The 24,779-nt window shown below is 42.6% G+C and overlaps 1 protein-coding gene across 4 annotated transcripts in view; it reads right to left on the bottom strand.

Annotated features, from left to right (window-relative positions):
• spry4 (sprouty homolog 4 (Drosophila)) overlaps window positions 1–19,499 on the bottom strand; it is a 32,316-nt gene extending 12,817 nt beyond the window's left edge. For 2 of the 4 annotated variants that reach the window (XM_068043926.1, XM_068043923.1), the window contains exons 1-3: window positions 19,146–19,499; window positions 7,050–7,230; window positions 2,206–2,312 (exon numbers count right to left, since the gene is read on the bottom strand). The gene's annotated coding sequence lies outside the window, so the exon portion shown is untranslated. The remainder of the gene's footprint in view (window positions 1–2,205; window positions 2,313–7,049; window positions 7,231–19,145) is intronic. The other 2 variants (XM_068043925.1, XM_068043922.1) reach the window with 2 other exon arrangements.
• Between the last annotated feature and the right edge of the window lie 5,280 nt (window positions 19,500–24,779).

Raw genomic sequence — 24,779 nt, forward strand, 5'->3', positions numbered from 1 at the left:
AATTGCAGTATGAGTGTTTCTACCTCCGAAAGTTGCATTTCAGGCCCACTTATCTTTTAAGATTCTATTTAAATCATGCGTGATAGCTTACTGCGAAAATTATTTTTCCATTTCAGGTTCTAACCAGGAGCCAACCTGACCTACTTACGTAACCATAGGAGTGAATCTCAAGGTCTTACGAGACCAGTAAGAAAATTATTATTTATCATAATTCAGCAAATTCGGTAATGGTGGAGAAGGTTCCACACTGAACTATATTTAATTAATTAACACTTTAAATCAGTGTATATTGATAGGGTTAGATAAAGAGGGTGAGAGGAGGCTCAAATCAAGCACAAACACCAGCAAGGACTTGTAGGGTCAACTGGCCTGTTTCTATGCTGCAAATACTTTCTAATACTTTGGAAAGCTAGGGTCATTCTCCTTACAGCAGAGAAGGTAAAGAGGAGATTTGATAGAGGTGTTCAAAACCATGAAGCATTTTGATAAGAGTAATTAAGGAGAAACTGTTTCCAGTGACATAAAAATCAGTAGCCAGTGGACACAGATTTAAGGTGATTGGCAAAAGAGCCAGTGGCATGAGGAAACATTTTTTTTAACGTAGCGAGTTGTGATCTGGAATGCACTGCCAGGAAGCAGATGCAATAGTAACATTCAAAATGAATTGTAAAAAGCTTGAAGGGAAAACAATGACAGGGCTATGGAGAAAAAGCAGGGGAGTGAGATAAATTCAATAGCTCTACCAAAGAGCTAGCACAGGCATGATGGGCTGAATGGCCTCTTTCTGGCCTGTATCATTGTATGATTCTAAATCGAGTGTCAGCAAAGGTGACTTTACACTGTTCAAAATCCAACTCATTCATTGTTTACCATCAGTTGAGTTTCACCCTCCTAAAAATGCAACTTTTAATTTTCTTTCTATAATCACAGTTTATTTTGCCTTGAAAAGCCCTATTGGGATTTGTAATTCTACACTCCACGTATGAAACAAAACATCCTAATTTCATGGGTCAGAATAAGTAAAGATCCAATAATATCAAGTTCACTCACTGGCTGTTTCAACCAGGAGTAACCCAGAAAATGTCACAATTACACCTCGCTAGGTTAAAGGTAAGTTCCCAAGAAGTACAAAGTATTGATCAGCATTCCTGCTGATGCCATAAAAACAGATAATTTGCAAATATTTGTGCACAGTCTATTTAATCTTTCATTGAGCAATTCCAACCAAACAACAGAAACAACTGAACATCTTACACAGAGGTGATTGCCTAGTAAAATGTGCCACTGTCTCCTGGTGATTATTTTTAGCTTGCAAAGTATTAATAAAGGTGTAAAAGAGAACAAGCAAGGGAACTCCATGATTGGATTGAAATGCTACAGTAATCCTAAAACCAAGTGTACATAATTGCACCTTTTCTTCCTCTGAATATATTTGATTTATATACCAGGCAATTCTATCCAAACAGAATTATCCCTATATAATTAATTAAAAGAATTTGCATTTATAGCATGTTATCATGCCTCTCAGAAATAACATTTCAAAGTGCTAATGCAGTCATAATATTGATATGCAGTGGCAGTTGTTAGTTAGCAAGCACAGCAGTCATTTTACATTCAACATGATTCAGAAGGAGTAATGAGATAAGTAACCAGTTGATTTTTTTTTGGAGGTGATGGTTAAGAGTGAAATGGTGACCAAGACTCATTACCCTTCTTTGAATGATGCCGTGGGATATTTAATACCCACTTAGTGCAGCAGACAGTTTAACAGTTTAACGTGTCATCCAAAGGGCAGCACCTCTGACAATGCAGCACTCCCTCAGTATTGCACTGGAGTTTCTTGGTCCCAGTCTGTGATGGCAAAACTTGGCCTCAGCAACCCTGGGTTAGAGAGCAGGAAAATATCCAGTTCACTCTGCGGTGACCCTTGCTGGAAAGTATATATGTGTGGATATTGGATGCAGCCAAAATTAGGCTTGGCTGTGATGCCAGCCATGGTCAAACAGCCCACAAAGAGGAATCCAGCTGGTGAAATTCAAGTTTACATTAGTGTCTTGCTCTTAGGAACAGGCCTGAAGACCTCCTGATTAACCATGAATAATCAGTATTTGGGTGCAATGCTGAGGGGTGCCTGCTACTTTTGCCTTCAGGCAATAGAGGAAGAAGGAAATTGGAAGAGAAAATTGGTGAGAAAAAATTGTTAACCTGTTAGCCGACTGCCACAGTAGAGGTTTTGTGTATAAAGCACATTTGGGAAGCATTAGCTTTTTCCTAGATGTCACTGTGACACTGTGATCTTTGAAGCTTAGGATCTATAATTAGGAAAACAGAATAGAAGAAACATCTTGAGTGTAGGAGTTAAATTTTTTGCCTGAGTTGCAACTTTGTACAATCAGAGACACATATGTACATTTTCAAGTAGTTAAACTTATTGTAACGTAATTATATTGAAGGTAAAAGGGAATGATGAACTAATTTGTTTCGTATAGCCAGAATATCATGTGCAAGAAATGAATACTACATCAGTATTGATTAAAGGGACCCTCAGTCCTCTCTCTTCACTAATGTCAACTACCTGCCATAAACAAAGCATCACACACACACACACACACACACACACACACATCAATCATACCAATAGTGATTAATAGAATCATACAGTACAAAAGGAGGCCATTCGGTCCATCATTTCTGTGTCTGCTCTTTTTTTCCACCACTGCAACAGAACAATCTAATTTATATTCAAATGGTAGTCTTTATTTTGTATGCATCTTAAACAACAGATGACTGGGTGCTGCAGCGAGTTGGCAAACAGTCCTCTCCATTCTGGGACTTAAGCTCAAATAGCACTCAAGACTGATGGGTGGAGCTTTCCTCACTCTCTGCTGGCTGTGAGGATCCTAAATGTAACGATTAGTAAAGGGAGCCTTTCTGAGGCTGAGGTTGAGGTGAGGGAGCATTGTTGGGATAGACTAGACAGATTTATTCAACATCTGGCCACACTATAATCTGAACTGACTAATTGATGGTAACCCAGCTTACCAAGAATGGCAACATATTCAATTTCACAGTATCCTCAAGAGTCCAAAAATGACATTAAAGTTTAAGAAACTTTATAGAGAACTGCTCAAACTAATACTAAATTCTATTAACCAGATGACAGGAAACTTTCAAGTCAATTCTATCTTTAATAAATTAGATGTTGAAACTGCTGCAACTATTACAGAAATAGTATATACAAGTCAGTACAGATCAGCAGTGACTCTGCTAACCCTTCACTAAAAACGAGAACACAACTTATATTTATATAGCATCAAGTACATGAATTAATTGCCTTCTAATGCTTGCACACAGCTCTCAAAATCAGGAACATAGCTAACTTCACCGAAAAAAAGGCAAAACAGAATTCCCGACAGTCAGAAAGACATGCCTGTATTTTTTAATAAGTTCCCTGAGGCAATCAGTTGCCGATCTCAGCTTTGTCACTGAGCAGATATGAGAATGCTAGGGCAATGGGAGGTAGGCAGCCCACCAGACCTACATAACAGCGATAACTCCTTATCACTAAAACAGATTATCGGGTCATTTATCCCATTGCTGCTTGTGGAGCCTTGCTCTGCACAAATTGGCTGCTGTGTTTCGCTACATAACAACAGCAACTGCACTTCAAAAGTTCTTCACTGTCTGTGAAGCACTTTGGGACATCCTGAGCTTGTGAAAGGTAAATGCAAGCTGTTTGTTTCTTCACTGTTCAAAATAGGAAGGGCTTTGACAGCAATTGTGCCGAAGGACGATAGCGCTCAACCCATCAAGTGAAGGAGCTTCACCTTAGTTTGGAAAGCAATATGAAACCACGGAAAATAAAAATGGGAAAGATACCCCTGAGAGTCCAAAACGAAGTAATTGTTATAACATTCAAAATCAATTGTAGTATCGTTCAGAAGTTCATACAAAGACTTATTGAAGCACAGCATATTACTTGTTTACAACTTTATAACTATTTTTTAAAAACTCCTCTGATCTCCTCTGGTGCTATTAAAATGAGTTGGAGCTTGCCACCGACACAATAGTTGTTTGATTCTAGTGGAATGCTAGGACAGTACAGAAATAATCAGTGTTTATGTCTTCAATTTACAGGCTTGAGCAAAATTCCAGGCTCCTACACTCCTGCAGAATAAACAGATTATCCCAATAGTGGAAGTGACTTCAAGGTGTTTCTTCATTTGGCTGTCAAATTTATCTTAGTCCACCCTAAAAGATTTCAGTATTCCAAAAAATATGGACAGAAAGGCTGTGGTTTGCAGCTGGAAAATCTACGAAGCTCGGAATCACATCTGCCTGGTCTTGCGAAAATTCACTTTTCAAATGGGCTATCACCAAATTTGTAAAATATAACACACACACCAAGAATATTAAAGCAGCATTAAATATTTCCACCTACTTCTAAAACTCATCATATGGAAGCATTAGCGAGTAACAAATAAGGTGATTCTCTGAACTCAAACCATGATTTTACTCATCCTGATTTAGTTTTGGCAGAAGAGACAATTCTAATCCCACCAGTTTTCATAAGGTCTTGTGCAGTGATAGATGTGCGAGAGAGCCTATTGAGTTTGTGTATGTGTACAGCACAATGGCACAGACAGTGGGGGGAATTGGGCACAATCAATCTACAAGGGGTCAGAATGCACATCTACAGCTCTTCAAGATGGTATTTGCCCAATAATGGCAAACCTGGTAAGAGCTGTGGGAACAAGACCAGCAAATTTATACGGTTTTTAAAAAACTTTTTTCCTTTAAAGCACTGGCGTCTGTTTATTCATTAACTGAAGCATTGCTACATTAGCACTACCACATTACAAACACGGCCTTAGCAATAATGGCTCCTTTAATTTAGGCCTATAACCAGGGTTTCAAATAAATTATCCAGAGATCCTTAACGTACAAGTTAGAAAGTATTACCTTCAGTGGTAGACTATGAAAATGTGATTCAAATAATTATGACAAATATATTTTCCCCAACATTTCCCCAAAAAACCCTTTTCATTTTATAAATGTGTTACTATAGTCTATGATAGATGATCAAGGGCACTAGTTTGGGGGATTTTGATGGGAAAATAGCAACATCACAGAACTGAAAATGCCCAAAACACTAATAAAAATCTGAGAATCCCATGTAATAAAAATGATATTTGATTTATTGGGGCATCATAAAACCAATGGTACTGATTATAAACAACAGAATCAGGGAAGGCAGCAAGCAATCCCCAAAGCGCCGGGAATAATCCCTTATTAAAAACAGAGAATGTGAGTTAGAGCAACTGTAAACTAGTAAACCCGACAATGGGGACTGATTCAGCACATTCAGTTACTGCAAGGGGTTGACTGACTGTAAGGAACTCACCAGCTCAAGGCCTCATATCTCAACTGTATACAGTACAGTCCAGATCAGGGCATGGGCTAGGGGTGGGCAATAAAAGTGGAAGTTCTTTTTAGTCAAATTCTGACAGGGTTTGCAATCCTGCTGCATTAATTTACTAAAGGTGCAATAAAGCATTTCATTTTTTACAATATACAAAAGAACTAAGGCTTTTTCCCCATTGTTGGGAACGCAAAGAAAAATACATTGGAACTTGACCCTTAATCTCTTAACATGTTTAAGAGGTGGGGGGGGGGGGCCAATAAACTTTGAAGATTGTTAAACAATTGCAGTGTGTAAACAATGATTAACAAATTCAGCTTCTAACGCGAGGAAGAATGAATGGGACAAACAGCCTTAAGAGTTTTAGAGAAAACGCCACAAAGATTTAAAGTTAGACGATGTAAATTAATAAAATGGTCGGCTTCATCTATTTAACAATATCAGAATACAGACTGTGACATGGGGGCCAATATTTAGGTAGCAGTGCGGGAGAGTGAGGCTGAATGGGCTGAATTTGTATGTGTTGGGAGGGGAAGGCAGAATTCTTTCTTTAAGCAGTGCTGATGCAGACGGCCCGCCTGGCAGGCGCCCTGAGCCTCACAAAAGGACAGGATGTGTTCATTTGTAAGTAAACCACAGAACGGAAATTATTGTAATTTTCTCTAAAGTATCCTACTGTCTGCTCTCCGCCCCCCCCCCCCTCCCTCTTCTCCAGCACACACAGGCAAAAAGGGAGAGAGAGAAAAGGATTAGTTTGAACGTGCAGTGAAGTTTATCCATGAGGCAAAGTCCAAAGTTTTCAAAATAGGGAAATAAAACTTAAAAGTATGTCACTTTTTTTTTAAAAGCCATTGGTTCAAAAGGGAAAAAATGCAAGCTGTATCGCAGTCAGAAGTTGAAAATGCAACAAATCCGAACTTTGTGCATGATTGAATGTTAAAAAATCATTTTCCGGTTAATATGGTTTGAGTTAAAGCAGTATTTTGATTTTAAAAAAACACTCCCTTTTTAACATCCTCAAGTTTAATTGAGAGAGGTTTCGATTTATTTTTCAAACGAGTCTCTCTCTCTCTCTAATCGGGAAGAATAAGATTATATTTAATACCATAAATCAGCTGTTAGGAAATTATCACAGTGATGTGAGTTTAAGGTGAAACTGAATGTGAGGCTGATTGTTTATTGGGGAGAGAAATTCAAACACTCACGATCTCGATTGCCTTTTGTTTTTCAGTTCAAAAGTTTGCCAAAAAAAAAAGAGGGGAAAATGCTGGCGAGTACTCCAAAAAAGTTTGTTTCAGAAGTTAAAAATGAATTACTTTCGGTGTGGGGGGGGGGGGGGGGAATTCCTACTTTTATTAATAAAAATAAATAAATCTTCTGGAATATAAACCTACTTGAGTGACATGTTTTAAAGGTGTGAGATTACACACACACACTCATTTTTAAAAAATATATCGTGACATACAGGTTAGATTTTAATAATAGTATTGCAGTCAGCGATATTAATGCTCTCTTTCCAGAATCGAAATCCTTTCACTAAAAGTGCCTGAGGAGAACCCACCGCCCCGCTGGAAGGGCAGGTTCGCTTTAAGAAAGGGACATTTCGTTCATAAGTCAAGACACTCACCGTGAAAACAGGACCAGGGAGGCTGGCGAGTGGATCTTGGGAGTTTCTCTCTTATTCTTTCGATTGGGTCCTTGTTGCTCTTTTCCAACTGATAAGAGTCTCCATGTATCGTTCGCCGCTGTTTATTGTTGGCGTGCTGTTGCTGTCAATCATCCTTGTTACAGCCCGGAAGGATCGGCGACTATACAAACAAGAGGGTTGGGAGGAGAGGCTATACATCGTCCAATAACAACAAATACACCATTCTAGTACTTAGCAGCGCTGAATTGTAACAGCCAGCTCTTATTCACTGAGTGGTTTTGTTCCAATCCGCCATGAATTTTGTTTTTTTAGCCGGTGGTAAAGTTGTGAGAGAGAAGATAAAGCGAGAAAATTGGGAGAGGGAACGTTTCCTTTTCACAGGTTCGAATTGATTATGAAGTTTAATCTAATGGAAAGTGGAGAATTGATTCTCATTATGAGACAATGCTGGTCATAGACCAGCCATTAGCCAATTGAATGGCGGAACAGGCTCGAGGGGCTGAATGGTTTACATCTGTTCCTATGTTCATGGTATTAGAAGCGTGGAAACCATGTTTTTGGGTTCAAACCCCATTTGACCACATACTCCAGGCTGACACTTTAGTGCAATACTAAGAAAGTGCAGCACTGTCGGTGGTGCTGCCTTTTAGATGACACGTTAAACTCAGGATCTAAACATCTGCTTGTTTAGATGGATGTAAAATTTTCCTATGGCACTATTCAGAAAAAGCAGAGTTCACCAACATTCATCCCTCCACCAACACCACGAAAAACAATTTCACTGGTTGTTTAACTTCATTGCTGTTGGTCAGATTTTGCTGTGTGCAAATTGGCTACCATCTTTCTCGACATATCAGTGATCACACTTCAAAAGTAGTTCATTAGCCATGAAGCACTTGGGGATGTTCTGAGGATGTGGAAGGTACTATATTTCAATCTTTGACCCTGTAGGAAGTTGCATGTCCTCACTGATCTATACTTTCTCCCAAAATATTACTTTTAAAATTATAAATATTCATTCCAAATTTAAACCTGGAATTCAGAAATGGCCTTCAAACCCTGGCAATCCCAATCTCAGGACCAAGGCAACTCAGCTCTGCTTGTGATTCTGATTTTGTCACCAAATTTGAGACTATCCGATCAGCTGCCCCTGCCCATTCCACTAGCCTACCTGGCCAAACTTCCTCTAATGGTCCCCCCACTGCCCTAGCCCTGAACTCAGATCTTTCTCTAGTTTCTCTTCTATCTGGCCTCATGCCCTCTCTGAACTCATCTTGTCTCACCTCCTGCTCCCTTAATTCTATTCCCACTGAAGTGCTGATCACCCAACTTCCCCTTCTGGTCCCCATGTTAGCTGACATTGTTAATGGTTCTCTCTCTTCAGGTGTTGTCCCTCTCTCCTCAATATCTGCCGTCATCACCCGTCTCCTCAAAAAACAACACCTGACCCCCACCATCCTTGCTAACTAGTGTCTCATCTTCAACCTCCCTTTCCTCTCCAAAGTCCTTGAATGTGTTGTTGCCTCCCAAATTCGTTCCCATCTTTTCTGGAACTCCATGTTTGAATTCCTCCAACCAGGTTTCCACCTCTGCCACAGTACCGAAACAGCTCTTATCAACATCATGAATGACATTCTCTGTGACTGTGACAAAGGTAAACTATCCCTCCTCAACCTTCTCGACCTGTCTGTAGCCTTTGATGCTTTGTCGCATCCTCCCCCAAGGTTTCTCCACTGTCGTCCAGCAGGGTAGTATTGCTCTCACCTGGTTCCATTCTCATCCAGCTAATCATAGCCAGAGTACCACTTGCAATGGTTTCTCTTCCTGTCCCGCACCATTTCCTGCTTGTGTCCCCCAAGGATCTATCCTTGGCCCCCTCCTATTTCTCATCTACATGCGGCCCCTCGGCGACATCATCCAAAAGCACAGTGTAAATTTTCAAATGTATGCTGGCGACACCCAGCACTACCTCACCATCACCTCTCTCGACTCCTCCACTGTTGCTAAATTATCAGACTGTCTATGCAACATCCAGTACTGGATGAGCAGAAACTTCCTCCAATTAAATATTGGGAAGACTGAAGCCATTGTTTTTGGTCCCCACTCCAAACTCCGTTCCCTAGCTACCGATTCCATTTCTCTCCCTGGCAACAGAAATCCTCCCTGAAATTAAACCAGTCTGTCTGCAACCTTGGTGTCACATTTGACCCCGCGATGAGCTTCCGACCTCATATTAGCGCCATCACTAAGACCACCTATTTCCAGCTCTGTAACATCGCCTGACTTCACTTCTGTCTCAGCTCATCTCCTGCTGAAACCCTTATTCATGGCTTCATTACCTCTAGACTTGACTATTCCAATGCATTCCTGCTAGTCTCCCACATTCTACCCTCTGTAAACTTGAGGTCATCCAAAACTCTGCTGCCCGTGTCTTATCTCGCACCAAGTCCCATTCACCTATCACCCCTGTGCTTGCTGGCCGACATTATCAAACAAGGTCTTGATTTCAAAATTCTTGCCCTGTTTTTAAATCCCTCCATGGCCTCACCCCTCCCTATCTCTGTAATCTCCTCAAGCCCCACAAACCTCCAAGATATCTGCACTCTTCTAATTCAGGCCTCTTGAGCATCCCTGATTTTAATTGTTCCACCATTGGTGGCTACGCCTTCAGTTGCCTAGGCCCTAAGCGCTGAAATGCCCTCCCTACACCTCTCCGCTTCTTTACCTTCACTTTCCTCCTTTAAGACACTCCTTAAAACCTATCTCTTTGACAAAACTTTTAGTCATCTGACCTAACATCGCCTTGAGTTGCTCAGTGTCATATTTTGTTTTATAATGCTCCTGTGAAGTGCCTTGGGATGTTTTATTATGTTAAATGATCACCCCTTTCTCAAGGGCATCTAGGGATGTACAATACATGCTGGCCTTGCCAGTGATGCCCAAATGCCAAGAATGAATTTAGAAAACCTTCACAATCTAAGCTATTAATTGGCTGAAAGGTCAAATCAATAGTTGGTTTCAACCAATGAAGTATATTTCTCAAAGTTGTTCTCACCTTCCAAAACAGAGTCTAAACCATAGCATTCCTCTGTGAAATGAGTCTCAATCCAGTTCCTACTGGGCAAGCACGAGCGTATAGCCCAAATTATATCTAATTCAGCACTAATTTGCAATTTTACTAGGAAAGATTACAGGATGGCTAATACAGAAAATGGAAAACTAGCACATTGGTATTGGGGCGGGGGTTACTTCTCTGAGGTTGGGGTTGAGGCTTGTTGTTTAGGCTGAATAGATGGAAGTTTAAAATAAAAACAGAAAATGCTATAAATACTCAGCAGGTCAGGCGTCATCTGGGGAGAGAGAAACAAAGTTAATGTTTCAGGTAGATGACCTTTTGTCAGAACTGGAAAATGTTAGAGATGTAACAGATTTTAAGCAAGTACAGAGTCAGGGAAAGAGGGGAGTGAGAGAAAGAACAAAAGGAAAGGTCTGTGAAGAATGGAAGGCAGGCGAGATTAAGTTACAAAAGGGATGATGGTGCAAGGCAAAAGGAGATGATAATGGGACAAGTAAAGAAACAAAAGATGTGTCTAGAGGAGGGGTAAATGGGAATAGCAGAATCATTACCAACAATAGCCCTCTGAAAAAATGGGGGCAGTGCTTATGATCTGAAATAGTTGAACTAAATGTTGAGTCCGAAAGGCTGTAAAGTGCCTAATCGAAAGATGAGGTGATGTTCCTCGCACTTATGTTGAACTTCCTTGGAACAGTGTAGGAAGCTGAGGACAGAGAGGTCAAAATAAGAATGGGGCAGAGAATTAAAATGACAGGCCATCGGAAGTTTGGGGTCAATCTTGTATATTGAAAGGAGGGGCTGGATGTTACCAGCCCTCTGGGGATGGTCTGGGAGGCAAGTGGGCCTATAAAATGGTGAGAGAAGGCGGTAGTGGGGGAAGAGGGGGATGTGGAGTGCCTGTCGGACACTGAGTTTGGATGATCAGCCATGATCGTATTGATTGGCGGAGCAGTCTCAAAGGGCTGAATGGCCTACTCCTGCTCCTATTTTTCTATGTTTCTATGTATTCCCGCTGCCATGCCATTTTACCAGTGGTGGGTAAGGTGGAGGATGACCCTCCCACCCAGAGGCCAGTTGAGCCATTTAAGTAGCCAATTAAGGGCCTCTTCCCACTGACGCTGAAATTTTAGCAGTGGCAGATGGGCAGCCCCACCTCGTGGCGGCCTTTCTGCAGAATCACTTGGGGGGAAGTGACTCTCCTATTTGGGCACTCTGTGGCCCACAGAGGGGCCCCAGGCTACAATAGCTGCCCCTGAGGCATCCCCTCCCTCCCCAACCACACCCACCCTCCCACCTCGCCGGGCCCTGCCTGACTGGCCCTGGTGCCCCAGACCCCACTTCCCTAGTTGGGAGGCCGGCCTGCTTCCAATATGTCCTCCCTTCCAGGTGCAGCCCTACCAGTGGCCACCACTCCTAGCGGCGCTGCTGAGACTGCTGAGCTTTCAGCCCTTTGTTTTGCGGCTGCTCTTGGAGGTGGGCACTCATCCTTTAAAGGGATGGGAGCCCCAATGGCAATTAAGTAGTTGTCAGATGGCTACAAAATGCGGCCAGGGTTCCCACAAATGGTCGAGGCGGGGTTGTCCCCCAGCTTTCGGACACATCGTCGGGGCCCCTGCCCTGCCGATAGCATTCCAGTCAAGTTATTCTGCAAAGCGAAAACCCAGTCTGCGTTTGGTCTCAATTTAGATGAGACCATATTGTGAGCAGTGAATACAGTACACTAAATTGAAAGAAGTACAAGTAAATCACTGTTTCATCTGAAAGGAGTGCTTGGGGCTTTGGGCAGTGGGAAGTGAGGATGTAAAACTGCACTTTCAAAAGCCCAACTGCCTAGCCTTTGGCCCTCTGTTCACCACAACATTTCTGCAGCTACTGATTTGCTCAACTGCATCCTCACCTCCACCTTTGATGCCGTAGTCCCCAATAAAATCATGACTCTCTCACTCACTGGCCATTTCCCCTGCATCCCCAATGGATGCAGACTTGGATCAATATGATGAACAACTAGTTGAAGCATTCACTGGCAGATCTGTCTGGACCACATAAAGCACTACCTGCTCCCATGGACTAAAATGGTTCACTAGTCCAGGATCATCCTGGAATACAAAGATTACCCCTGGCTTCTTTTCTCTCGTGCAAACCATCCTCTTAAATCCCTCTCCCCTGAGTCCTGTACCCTCACCTCCAACAATAAGTGAAAAGAACGCCTGGACTTCTTTGTCATTAAGATTGACACCATCTGATCAGCTGCCTCTGCCACTCCGCTCCCTTCCCCTAGCCCACTGGGCCAAATGCCATCTCAAGCTCCCCCGCACCCCTCCCCACCCCCCCCCCCCCCCCCACCACAACTGCTCTAGTAGTGAACTTACATCTTTCTCTAGTTTCTCCCCTATCTCCCCTAATGCCCTCTCCAAGCTTATCTTGTCCCTGAAACCCACCTCCTGCTCCCTTGATCCCATTTCCACTAAACTGCTGACCACCCAACTTCACTTCCGGGTCCCCATGTTACTCGATATTGTTTACAGTTCTCTCTTTTTAGGTACTGTCCCTCTCTCCTTTCAATCTGCCGCCATCACCCTTCTCAAAAAATCAACCCTTGACCCCACCGTCCTTGAAAACTACTGCCCTGTCTCCAACCTCCCTTTCCTCTCCAAAGTCTTCAAATGTGTTGTCATCTCCTAAATCCATGCCTATCTTTCGTGGAACTCTATGTTTGAATGCCTCCAATCAGATTTCCACCCCTGCCACAGTACCGAAATGGCTCTTATCAAACTCGCAAATGACATCCTCTGTGACTGTGACAAAGGTAAACTTTCCCTCTTCATCCTTGTTGTTCTGTCTGCAGTCTTTGACACAGTTCACCATATCATCCTCCTCCAGCACCTCTCCACTGTCATCCAGCTGGGTGGGACTGCACTCACCTGGTTCCATTCTTACCTATCTAATCATAGTCAGAGTATCACTTGCAGTGGTTCAACTTCCCACTCCCACACTGTTACCTCTGGTGTCCCCCAAGGATCTATTCTTAGCCGCCTCCTATTTCTTATCGATAAGCTGCCCTCGGCAACATCATCCAAAAGCACAGCGTTAGCTTTTACATGTAAGCTGACGGCTCCCAACTCTACCTCATCACCTCTTTTGACTCCTTCACTGTTGTGAAATTATCAGACTGTTTGTTTGATATCAGGTACCGGATGAGCAGAAATTTCCTCCAATTAAATACTGGCGGGACTGAAATCATTGTCTTCGGTCCCTGCTACAAACTATTCCCTCGCCACTGACTCCATCCCTCTCCCTGGCAACCGTCTGAGACTGAACCAGACTGTTCACAACCATGATGTCATATTTGATCCCAAGAAGAGCTTCCGACCACATATCCATGCCATGACTAAGAGCGCCTATTCCCACCTCGTAACCTCGTCCGATGTCACCCCCGCCTCAGCTCATCAGTTGCTGAAACACTCATCCATGCCTTTGTTCCTGATAGACTTGATTATTTTATTGCAATCCTGGCTGGCCTCCCATATTCTATGCTTTGTAAACTTGAGGTCATACAAAACTCTGCTGCCTGTGTCCTTACATCAAGTCCTGTACGCCAATCGTCCCTGTGCTCGCTGACCTACGTTGGCTCCCAGTCAAACAACGCCTTAACTTTAAAACTCCCACCCTTGTTTTTGAATCCCTCCATGGCCTCACCCCCTCCCTATCTCAGTAATCCTCTCCAATCCTCTGAGATATCTGCACTTATATAATTCTGGCCTTTTGAGTATCCCCGATTTTAATTGCTTCATTATTGGTGGCCGTGCCTTCAGCTGCCTAGGCCCTAAGATCTGGAATTCCTTCCCTAATCCTCTCCACTTCTCTACCCCTCCTTACGACGCACATTCAAACCTACCTCTTTGACCAAGCTTTTGACTGTCTGCCCTAATATCTTTTTGAGGACTCAGTGTGAAATTTTGTTGATAACGCTCCTGTGAAGCAGCTTGGAGCATTTTACTACATTAAAAGTGCAATATAAATACAAGTTGTAGTTGTTGTAAAAGGGCAGGTGTGGTATCTCCTCCACTCACATGGAAAGTTGGGGGTGATTGAGGAGTGGACCAAGGTATCGCAGGGGATCAGCATTCCCTTCGGAATGCTGAAAGGAGAGATAACGCTGTATTTGGTGGTACTGTCACACTGGAGGTGACGGAAATGGTGGAGGATAATCCATTGAACGCGGAGGCTGGTCGGGTGGAAGGTGCGAAGGAAAACCCTATCCTGGTTCTGGAAGGGAGGGGAAGAGGTGAGAGTGGAAGTACAGCAAATGGAACAGACTCAGTCAAGGGCCCTGACCCATGGTGGAGAGGAATACTCAGTTGTGGAAAAAGGAAGACCTATCAGAAGCACTCGTATGGAAGGTTGCATCATTGGAACAGATGCGACGGAGACGGAAAAACTGGGAGAATGGAATAGAGTCCTTACAGGAAGCAGAGCAGGAGGAAGTGTAATCAAGGTAGCTGTGGGTGTCAGTGGGCTTATAGATAGAAGTTTACTTTGTTTCTCAATGTGCTGCTTTACCTGATCTGGGAGTGCTACATGTTGCCACTAGGTACCCAAAATGGGAAGAGGTCCATTTTGCAGCATTAATATCCCTTACCTCTGTAACAATAGAGACCGTAGGATAAGGGAGCACAAGTTCAAACCAATAAGGGGCAAATTTAGGACTGGCATCAGAAATTCTTCCCAAATGAGTGATCAACAATTGGAATGGATATGCAGGGAGTGTGGTGAAATAAAAACCCTGAAATCATTTAACAAATGGCGGGATTCCATTATGGAGGGACTGCAGGGTCATTCTGATTAAGTGGCCTCTCTTGTCTGTATCTATCTTGTAACAGAACTGCTTACATGAAATGTATACCCAGCTAACAACAATAGGGACCTCAAACTTATTAATAACACTTAGAGAAAGCACCACCTCCAAAAGCATTCTCACATCAATATAGGGATTTGATGGCCCAGGTTAACAACTAGTAAATGATAAATAAAAGTTCCTCACACCACCAGTATTCTCCACCAAATTAGTGGAAAAATCAGCTGCATTAAAATTTCAGTTACTCACCACTAAATCATAAAAAATGTTTTTTACTTTTCACCATGGGCCCTGGGTGAGCAAGAATCCGATGGAGACCAGTTCATTCCATGCACTGTTCTGCCTGAATTTGCTGCTGTTCCTTGGGAGGCCTATCTGAAACCACTTTACAGCCTGGAGATCCTTTTGGCTGTGCATACATGAGATTTGCTGAATGGCACATGCACTGTTGCATTAGGGTATGGCTAAAACAAAAGATGGCTGCTCTAGAATTACTTCCCTCACCCTCTCTGCCTCTCTCTTCCTATAAGACTCTCCTGAAAGCCTACCTCTTTAGTTTTGGTCACTTGTCCTAATGCCTCCTTCTTTTGATCAGTGTCAAATTCTGTCTGCTGATGCTCCTGTGAAATGCCTTTGAACATTTTACTGTTTATGTTAAAGATGCCGGAAAATGCCAATTGTTGTTATTAATGATAGATTTTGTCAGACTTTTCTTGCCATTGATAACTAGAGAATGACATATCCACATCGACAGCTCTCTCCTGAGGCAAAACTGCCTTACTGTGTAAATAACAACACTGTACTTAGTACTGTAGCATGCCATGGTGTCGTGATCACAAGTGCCAAGATGGTGCACTCATGTTGTACAGGACCATGGGTGCACCCTCCCCCACTCTAAACCTTCACCAGATTAACCAGTCTGACCTTTCAGCTTTGCTTGTGCAGAATCAAGAGTGCAAAACTGGCCTTAAACTCTCGCTGTTGGTATACAAGAGGTGTCTTGTACACCACAGTCCAGATACTGATCTGACATCTGAAATGTTGACACGATTCACAATGACCTTAGACCTTTTAAATCCAGCTGCACAGGTGTATAGCAAGAACAACAGCACAGTAACTTTTAAGTCACTTTTGGTATCCTTTGTTGCCTGGAGACACAGGTGTAAATCACTGGTGGTCTCTGGTCTTTAGACACAGGTCACGTGCACACCATGATGATGTGTCATAACACTATTAAAGGGATGGCTGGAGGCTGAGTTTCAGTATTGCTGAGATGCTGGTACCTGGTGGGGGAACACAACACAATGCAAGGTTCACTCAGGAATTGAATCTACTGCTGAAAGGAAAAGCACTCAGTGAAATTCACAAGAGGGAATTAATTGGCTGGGTTAATTTCACCATTTTTACTTTGCTGAGCTGAAAGCTTTTTCAAGTCACCCAAGTTGTTTTCTTTCTCTCTTTCATATTGAAGTTGTTAGACTGGCACCGAGTTGTTAATAATTAGAAGCTATAACAACTGGTGAGAAATAGGAGACCAGTCCCTCCCATTTCCTGGAACATGTGGGAGGGTGTTGCTTTTCAGGTGTTAAAGTCTTGGTGGCCGAGCAGCTGATCAGCTTCCTGTGGGCTGACTGAAGCACCTCTGCAGGAATGTGTTCCATTTCATTCAGCTTATTCTGAAAGTTGTGATATAAAGGCTCCAGTAAAAATGCAACGCCTTGCATAGCCAATGAGATATGGAACAATAAATACATAACACAGTAAGAAAATGGCAAAAATCCAGGGAAGGAGGAAAAGGATAATCACTTGGAACTTCCACAGGACTCTTCCAATCTCTTACTGTAACTTCGGTGGAAGATCAGCGGGTAGCCCGGAGTTAAAGCGTAAATGGCTATTTACCCTGTTTCTCTGCAGTTTCCCACCAAAGGTCGGAGATTGGGAGAGCCCCTGTTTATTTTGCCATCACTCATGATTAGGGTTGCCAACCTCCAGGAGTGTCTTGGAATTTGAGATTAATCTATTAAAAGGTCATTTGGACATTGTGTTGTTTTCATTTTCATTGATCACATGCTTATTAGTTGTAAAAATATTGGAGATGGTTAAATAATCTGTCTTTGTGGGACAGTTGGAAGCAGGAAGTGATAGAAACATAGAAAATTTACAGCATAGTAGGCGGCCATTCAGCCCATCATATCTGTGCCAGCCAAAAAACAGCTAACCAGCCTAATCCCACTTTCCAGCTCTTGATCCGTAGCCGTCTAGGTTATGACATTTCAAGTGCATGTTCAACTATTTTTTAAATGTGAAGAAGGTTTCTGTCTATACCACCAAATTACACACCACCTTAACTTGGAACTATACCGTCACTCATTCACTGTCGCTGGGTCAAAATCCTGGAATTCCTCCCTAACAGCACTGTGGGCATACCTACACCAAATGGACTGCAGCGGTTCAACAAGGTGGCTCACCGCCACCTTCTGAAGGGTAATTAGGGATGGGCAATAAATGCTGGCCATGCCAGTGATGCTCACATCCCAAGGAAAAAAAAACACCCTTTCAGGCAGTGACTTGCAGACCCTCACTACCTTCTGGGTGAAAAAAAATTCTCCTCAAATCCCCTCTAATCCTTCTACCAATTACTTTAAATCTATGCCCCCGGTTATTGGCCTCTCTGCTAAGGGAAATAGGTCCTTCCTGTCCACTATATCTAGGGCCCTCATAATTTTATACACCTCAATTAGATTTCCCTTCAGCCTCTACTGTTCCAAAGAAAACAACTCCAGCCTATCCAATCTTTCCTTATAGCTAAAATTCTCCATTCCTGGCAACATCCTTGCAAATTTCCTCTACACCTTCTCTAGGGCAATCACATCCTTCCTATGATGCAGTGACCAGACCATGTGATAAAAGCTCCAGGAATATGTCTAGCCAGTGTTGGCAACCCTACTCAGAATCCTTCAATAGAAGGCTGGATGTGGATAGGAAATTTTAAATAGTAGGTTAGTTATACAGAATAGGAACGATTTTCTCTTGACAGTTGCTGCTGTAGATTGCATCAGGGCCAGACAAACATAATCACAGACATGAAAATACATGCGCACACAAACGTGACCACATGCACACACACATTTATTAATGAGAGGAAGGAACTTGCATTTATAAAGTACTTTTCACAGCCTCAGGATGATCCAAAGCACTTTACAGCCAATAAAATGCTTTTGAAGTGTCATTACTGCTATCATGTAGGAAACATGGCAGCCAATTTGCACGTAGCAAGCTCCCACAAACAACAATGTTTGTTGTGTTGGGTGAGGGATAAATGTTGGTCAGAAGAAACTCCCTGCTCCTCTATGGACACACAGGGCCTTGCTTTAACATCTCATCCAAAGGACAGCACTTCTAGCAGTGCAGAGCCCCCTCAGTACTGCAGTGAAGTGTCAGCCTAGATTATGTATTCACGTCTTAGGAGTAGGGCTTGAATCTACAACCTTTGATTATATCCACATATCTTTTCTGAAACAATATTGTTTACCACTTAAATAGTAATTCAGATTTGGAACTTGGCTGTTTTTTCCCTATCCTAATTCATGGCACTGAGGCTGATTGCAGTGACCTTGCAGCTGTCCTAATTGAGAACTGCCAATTCAGTATAGACTCATAGAATGGTTACAACACAGAAGGAGGCCACTCGGCCCTTTATGTCCGTGCCAGCTCTCGGCAAGAACAACACAGCTAGTCCCACTCCCTAGCCCTTTTCTCAACCCTGCAAATTCTTTCCTCTTCAGCTGCTTATCCAATTCCCTTTTGAAAGCCAAGATTGAATCTGCCTCCACCACACTCTCAGGCGGTGCATTCCAAATCTTAACCATCACATGCATAAAAAAAAGTTTTTCCTCACTTTGCCATTTGTTCTTTTACCATTCACCCTCTGTCAGTGTCTTCTGGCACTTGACCATTCCAACAATGGGAACAGTTTCTCCCTATCTATTCTGTCTAGATACCTCATAATTTTGACCACCTCTATCAAATCTTCTCTTCTGACGTGTTTCAACTTCAGTGTTAATTGTTGGATGTGTGTTTGTGTGGACATCAGGAAAGGCTTGGTTGTGATGCCTGCACAGTCAAATAGCCTGTGAATACTCACTGTCTTAGCTGAGACATGGAATGGCCACTTGGACGAGGTAGATCAATCAATGGTCACGGAATTATACCACAACATAAGGTAGTGCTTCAGGATAGAAGATCGTAGAAAATTGGTTGTTTCTTTCTATGCAAGGCTCTTTAATGTTTCTCGTTATGTTATGTTAGCATCCTCTTGGTTTCTTTACAATGATGCATGATGGAAAATGTTTGTGGATGAACATCGACAAAGGAAAGAATTGGGCTTGGTTCCCCCAAGTTTGAATAACCTGCTGTTGTACAGTGTTTCAGTTCAAGCATGAATAATGGCTAGTTAGTTGACATGATGGAGGTGCATGTGGAACTATACCATGGCAAGAGTCGACACCTTTAGGAGAAAAAGGAAGAAACCAATGTTAAATAACTTCTGTTTTTGCTACTGCTGTCTGTCAGTGCAGGGATCACTTTGATTGGTTAACTCTGTCTCTTTATATACTGTTGGCTATATGTTTGCACACACTGTTAGATCAGTAGTGGAAGATAAGAGAATCTACTCCTGAAAATTAGACTTTCAGCACATTCTACTTGGTCTATATAAGGAATGGAGATAGTTCGATATTAAACAATATCACATGGATGTTATCTCATAGGCTGAATGTCTTTCTATAACCATGCTGGTGAAGAGTCATAGGCTTCTGGACATACCTATCACAATATCTGTCGCCACATTTCTGAATGGGTGCCACAGCTGTTTTCTTCCCTTAGGTGAATGGCCTTAGGTAGGGTGGTGTACATGACCCTGATAATCCTCGCGATTTCTTCAGAAAGTCCAAGATTTTTCTTAATTTTTGTCCCTTCAATTTTCACTTCTGAAAGACTTATACAAGCTAGTATGGTTTCACGGTGCAGTACATCATCAAGTGGCCACCTCTGTGTGTATCTCTCGACAATGATCAGGCTATTTGTCATCACATCCAAACTCAATCCTGCCTTCACTCAATATCTACATTTGTGAACTAGCCAAGGGGTTACCAGATAGCAACGGGGGCTGAGAACACTGGCTGCCTTCTCCCCTTTCTGGTCCAGAGATGAAGAGGCAATTATAGCATTCCAACCATTGTCCAGGCTGATATCAGCTAACTCCACATAGACCAAAAATCAAGCCTATGATTTTCTTGGGCTGCATTAGGCATTTTATTTTTGTCAACTTTCAACCCACCTTTCCTCCTAAGGCACTTACTCCTGCTGAGATGCTATTGCCTATTGTCCTCTGGTACTTCGTCCATAGGTTCATTATTCAAGTGTGAACCTAGACATAGAACATCGTCAAGTTGTTCAATGACAGGGGCAATATAGTCTAGCCCTTGGCAGTGGGTAGTACTCTCACCTCTATGAGAGGTTCAAGCCCACTCCTGATCCTTGACACATAATCTAGACTGACACTTCCGTGCAGTACTGGAGGAATGCTGCACAATTGGAAGTGCCATCTTTTGGATGATTTGTTAAAGTGAAGCTCTGCCTGCCTTCTCAGTTGCACATAAAAGATCACCTGGCACTAGAATAAGAGCAGGGGAATTGTCCTGGCCAATATTGATCTCTCAAAAACATCACTAAAATAGATTATGTGGTTATTTATCTCATTGCCCTTTGTGGGACCTTGCTGCATACAAAGTAGCCGTTGCCTTTCCCTGCATTACAACAGTGATTATACTTCAAAAATATTTTATTGGCTATGAAGCATTTTGGGACATCCTGAGGTTGTGAAAGGACTATATAAATGGAAGTTCTTGCTTTGTTTCTTTCTTTAGCCCAATGCTGTATTTATTAAATGTTTACACTGGGGCATTTCCAGCTGGAATACTGGGCATCTGGCTGATCTTTCTTTCCAAAGCCCAGAGGTGCTCAGGCCTTTTGTAACACCCTTAATGCTATTATATCCAAGACCAACAAACTCAGCATAGACAAGGAATTGAATCTGGAACCTTCCTCATACTGCCCTTATCAACTGAGCCACTGGGCAGTTGCTTTACCAACTGAAGCATCAAGATGCCTCTTGCACAACATTATAACTCAAGTTACTTCAGTACAGAAAGAGAATTGGGTGGTTTGGTCTGGAATGTTGGCACAGGCTATGTCAGAGTCACTTACCTCATTTTAACCAACGTTGGCTCTAGCTTTAGTCCCATTTTTTTCAGATTAATTGTTGGTTGCTGTACCATTCCCATGTGTTTTTTTGTTGGATAATGCAATGATGTATATTTTCATCCACTCTCCAGTATTTTTATGACAATGGTAAAATTATTGCTTAGGATTTGTATCTGAAACTTCCTTATAGATTTTTTTTCCTCTGATTTGCCCTCTTCCCTGCTTCTCTCTGCTCCACTCCTCTCCCTTCCTCCTTCCCTCTTCTCCGCCAAAGTTGCTGACTTGACCTAGGACACAGTTCCATAGGCGCATCTGCTATTTCATCCATGTGCAAATGAGAATGAGGGTTGGCAAGTTATCGAACCTTCGGGAACATCAGCCAAGTCCCATCTGAACATCCACAGTGGTATACGGACCATCAGCAATCACAATAGTAAACAGGAGTGCAAATGCTGACTGATTTTCACTCTTCGCCCTCAAAGTCTAGGGGGTAGATGTTGACTTTGTGTGATAGTGTAAAATAGGTAATAGCAAATTGCCAACCCAATTTGTGCCTGTCTCAATGCTTCTTTCCATTGAAATTAAAGGATTCCTCTGATCAAACTTTATTCCCTGCTTTCCTGAAGGCATTGACTCATGCTAGGGCTGGTGTGTGGGGATTGGGTGCTAAAGGTGCCACTCACACTCCAGTATGTCACCCAAGTGGTTATTCATGTGTTGGCACATTATTCAACCACAGGGAACATCATAGCCAAGCCCAATCCTATTTTCAGTTGATGGCCACATGACACTCTTTCCAGACTGGGGTTTAATAGATAGAGGTCAGGAATAGGACAACCTCTCCATGTCCCAGGCTGTAAGGTCAATTGCTCCCCTCAGCATAAATTACCAGTCAGTTCTGTGCCTTCTGCTCCATAAAAATGTATAGTTTGATAAGTGCTCCCTCACTCCCCTCTCGTCTAACTTTCTCTTGCCATTGCAATATTTCTTGTTTTTCTCTTATTTTAATCAATACCACTATTATTACTGCTTCTCTGGACTTTCCTCTCTTGTTCTTTCAGTGCTCCAGGTATATGCTGTTGCTCCTCCATACACCCTTGTTCTGAATTCAAGATTCATTGAACGTTTTTCTACTCTTAAGCCTTCAAACTTTAAAATTCCAGTCTTCATGTCACCTAATCATTCACTACTTTCTGATGTACTTTGTTCTCTCTTTCCAATCTTAGTGCTGTCCTACATCATGGGCCTTGGCCTTTCACCTTGGTTACACAATAAACAAAATGGCTGAGTAACTCACTGCCTTTACCAAATGAGCCATCGGGGAGCCATTAATTAAAGCATTTATCTTGCAAACACATTATACATTCATTTTCTGCTTATTCAGCAGGATAAGGGTTAGCAAACATGAACACTATGGGGTTAGCATGAGTGTCACAATTAGTGCTTTAATCTTTTCCCTGACAAATAAAAGAGGATAGCTATATAGTCAGTGTGACATATACTGTGACAAATATTTTAACCCTTGCTCGGCTGAATAAACAGGAATTTTCCAGGGCAATTGCAACAAATACTGCAACTGGTGCCTTGAACCATGAACTGCAGTATTTGTTCTGCTAACTGTATGGAGATCCTGTTTATTCAGCAGGGTAAGGGTTAAAATACTTTACAGAGTGTTTGTTGTGCTAGCTGTATGGAGTTCCTGTTTATAAAGCGAATTGAGGGTTCTGAATTAAAGGTTCTCAAGTGACTTGCTGTTAAATGCAGTAAGCTGTACACCTGTAGGGAGAGATATCACAGCATGCTGAAATGAAGAAGTAAAATAAAACCCATGCAAGTAAAACCTCCGAGTTGGGGTACGTTGCAAATCTTGGACAGGGGAAGAATTGGCACTTAACACTTACTCTTCCTGAATGACCAGCCTAGCCATGGTAAATAGGTTAAGCTGTTCAACAAATACTCTGTAACTCTGCCATTCACAATGATCAAATGAGAAAGGAAGCTCAAAGAGCTGTTTGTTTTCTTCATGTCTATCTGATGCAGTCATTTACCATGAGAACCTCACACAGTTCTCACGACAAAAATCCATGAGAAGCACCCAGGAGTGTTATCAAACAACTGTCTGAGGCTGAACCAGACTGTTCACAAACTTAATTTTTTTTTAGAACATTACAGCGCAGTACAGGCCCTTCGGCCCTCGATGTTGCGCCGACCTGTGAAACCATCTGACCTACACTATTCCATTTTCATCCATGTGTCTATCCAATGTCCACTTAAATGCCCTTAAAGTTGGCGAATCTACTACTGCTGCAGGCAGGGCGTTCCACGCCCTTACTACTCTCTGAGTAAAGAAACTACCTCTCACATCTGTCCGATATCTATCACCCCTCAACTTAAAGCTATGTCCCCTCGTGTTTGCCATCACCATCCGAGGAAAAAGACGCTCACTATCCACCCTATCTAACCCTCTGATTATCTTATATGTCTCTATTAAGTCACCTCTCCTCCTCCTTCTCTCCAACGAAAACAACCTCAAGTCCCTCAGCCTTTCCTCGTAAGACCTTCCCTCCATACCAGGCAACATCCTAGTAAATCTCCTCTGCACCCTTTCCATAGCTTCCACATCCTTCCTATAATGCGGTGACCAGAACTGCACGCAATACTCCAGGTGCGGTCTCACCAGAGTTTTGTACAGCTGCAGCATGACCTCGTGGCTCCGAAACTCGACCCCCCTACTAATAAAAGCTAACACACCATATGCCTTCTTAACAGCCCTATTAACCTGGTTAGCAACCTTCAGGGATTTATGCACCTGGACACCAAGATCTCTCTGTTCATCTACAGTACCAAGAATCCTCCCATTAGCCCAGTACTCTGCATTCCTGTTACTCCTTCCAAAGTGAATCACCTCACACTTTTCCGCATTAAACTCCATTTGCCATCTCTCAGCCCAGCTCTGCAGCCTATCTATGTCTCTCTGTACCCGACAACATCCTTCGGCACTATCCACAACTCCACCGACCTTAGTGTCATCTGCAAATTTACTAACCCACCCTTCTACACCCTCTTCCAGGTCATTTATAAAAATGACAAACAGCAGTGGCCCCAAAACAGATCCTTGCGGTACACCACTAGTAACTAAACTCCAGGATGAACATTTGCCATCAACCACAACCCTCTGTCTTCTTTCAGCTAGCCAATTTCTGATCCAAAGCTCTAAATCACCTTCAACCCCATACTTGCGTATTTTCTGCAATAGCCTACCGTGGGGAACCTTATCAAACGCCTTACTGAAATCCATATACACCACATCCACTGCTTTACCCTCATCCACCTGTTTGGTCACCTTCTCGAAAAACTCAATAAGGTTTGTGAGGCACGACCTACCCGTCACAAAACCGTGCTGACTATCTCTAATGTACTTATTCTTTTCAAGATGATTATAAATCCTGTCTCTTATAACCTTTTCCAACATTTTACCCACAACCGAAGTAAGGCTCACAGGTCTATAATTACC

Source organism: Heterodontus francisci, chromosome 12 (genome assembly GCF_036365525.1).
Source record: "Heterodontus francisci isolate sHetFra1 chromosome 12, sHetFra1.hap1, whole genome shotgun sequence".
NCBI lineage: Eukaryota > Metazoa > Chordata > Chondrichthyes > Heterodontiformes > Heterodontidae > Heterodontus > Heterodontus francisci.